Here is a 2,500-nt window from a genome sequence, read left to right on the forward strand (position 1 = left end):
CCCCTCGACCAGCTCGGCACACGGTCGGTGCAGGCCGTCGAGCCAGCCGGCCGTCTCCCTCGACCAGCTCGGCGCACGGTCGGTGCAGCCAGGTCGAGGGGCAGAGCGCGCAGGCCGGCCGGCCGTCTCCCTCGACCAGCTCGGCACACGGTCGGTGCAGCCAGGTCGAGGGCCCGAGAGCGCAGGCCGGCCGGCCGTCCACCTCGACCAGCTCGGCACACGGTCGGTGCAGACCGTCGAGGCAGCCGGCCGTCTCCCTCGACCAGCTCTACACACGGTCGGTGCAGCCAGGTCGAGGGCCCGAGAGCGCAGGCCGGCCGGCCGTCCACCTCGACCAGCTCGGCACACGGTCGGTGCAGACCGTCGAGGCAGCCGGCCGTCTCCCTCGACCAGCTCGGCGCACGGTCGGTGCGGCCAGGTCGAGGGGCCGAGAGCGCAGGCCGGCCGTCCGTCCCCCTCGACCAGCTGGGCACACGGTCGCTGCAGAACGTCGAGCCAGCCGGCCGTCTCCCCCGACCAGCTCGGCGCACGGTCGGTGCAGCCAGGTCGAGGGGCAGAGAGCGCAGGCCGGCCGGCCGTCTCCCTCGACCAGCTCGGCTCACGGTCGGTGCAGCCAGGTCGAGGGCCCGAGAGCGCAGGCCGGCCGGCCGTCGCCCTCGACCAGCTCGGCACACGGTCGGTGCAGGCAGGTCGAGGGGCAGAGCGCGCAGGCCGGCCGGCCGTCTCCCTCGACCAGCTCTACACACGGTCGGTGCAGGCAGGTCGAGGGACAGAGCGCTCAGGCCGGCCGGCCGTCTCCCTCGACCAGCTCGGCAGACGGTCGGTGCAGACCGTCGAGGCAGCCGGCCGTCTCCCTCGACCAGCTCGGCACACGGTCGGTGCAGGCCGGTCGAGGGGCAGAGAGCGCAGGCCGACCGTCCGTCCCCCTCGACCAAGTTGCACGAAAAAAAAACAAAAGAAATAATGGAATTGTCACTTAAGCTTTCCGAGGATCCCAGCCGGCAGACTGCCTCGACCCGCTCGGCAGACAGTCAGTGCGGTCCTCCATTCCTCCGATTTCGACCCCAGACTCAAGGTCCTGTAAAGTGTATACCCCAACTACCCCACCATCTGAGTTGGAATTTCGGTCAATTACAAAAGTCGCTTTTCCCCGCATTCGGACCATATCTTTCATAATTATAAGAGTTAAGAGACCAAACCTTCAGGAAAGTTTTTCTGGGGTCTGGTCTACAATCCCTGAAAAATTGGTGCCCCGGGGGGGTCGGGTTCGGGAGGTATGAAAAAAATCTACATTGTCACTGACTTGGAACTTTCCGACCTCATTGCCATTTTGATTGTATCTTTCGTACTCTTGGGCGTAAGTGGGTGTTCTTGGTATCGAAATGTTCGTCTGGACAAGAGGAAAAAAACTACGTACTACACTCCTCCCCATCATGCACAGAAATATTTCACATTGAAAAAAGGAAGTGTCACTTAAGCTTTTCTCCAAAAAGACATATTTTCAAAAATTCACTCCTCGAACCCTGGGACACACAGGTCCAATTTATCCCCCCAGGATTGTAGCCCTTGTCAAGGCCTTTCCTTTGATACCAAACAGGTCCACCTACTCCAAGGCCTAAGCCGTGCACTCTCAAAATGGCAATTTTACTCTGAAAAAATGGAAGCCACTTAAGCTATGCGAGGGGCCCAGCGCGCAGGCAAGCCGGCAGTCTCCCTCGGTCAGCTCGGCAGACGGTCGGTGTACCCAGTCGAGGGGCCCAGCGCCTCGATTAAGTTGCACTGAAAAAAAAAAAAAAGGAAGTGTCACTTCAGGTATCCGAGGGGCGCAGCGCGCAGGCCAGCCGGCAGTCTCCCTCGACCGGCTCGGCCGACAAGTCGGTGCAGCCAAGTCGAAGGGCCTAGCGCGCCGATAGGCCGGCAGTCTCCCCTCCACTAAGTTGCACTGAAAATATGGAAGTGTCACTTCAGCTCTCCGAGGGGTCCAGTGCGCAGGTCAGCCGGCAGTCACGCTCGACCAGCTCGGCAGACAGTCGGTGCAGCCAAGTCGATTGCCGGCTGCCCTGCACCGACCGTGTTCCGAGATGGTCGAGGGAGACTGCCGGCCGGCCTGCGCTCTCGGCCCCTCGACCGGCCTGCACCGACCGTGTGTAGAGCTGGTCGAGGGAGACGGACGGTCGGCCTGCGCTCTCGGTCCCTCGACCTGGCCGCACCGACGGTGCGCCGAGCTGGTCGAGGGAGACGGCCGGCTAACTCGACGGCCTGCGCCGACCGTGTTCGCAGCTGGTCGAGGGAGGCGGACGGTCGGCCTGCGCTCTCGGCCCCTCGACCTGGCCTGCACCGACCGTGCGCCGAGCTGGTCGAGGGAGACGTCCGGCTAACTCGACGGCCTGCGCCGACCGTGTTCGCAGCTGGTCGAGGGAGGCGGACGGTCGGCCTGCGCTCTCGGCCCCTCGACCTGGCCTGCACCGACCGTGTTCCGAGATGGTCGAGGCGGACGGCC

This window comes from Saccostrea echinata, unplaced genomic scaffold (assembly GCF_033153115.1).
Source record: "Saccostrea echinata isolate AGI-Se365-2 ecotype Australia unplaced genomic scaffold, CSIRO_AGI_Sech_v1 ptg000183l, whole genome shotgun sequence".
Classification (NCBI taxonomy): domain Eukaryota; kingdom Metazoa; phylum Mollusca; class Bivalvia; order Ostreida; family Ostreidae; genus Saccostrea; species Saccostrea echinata.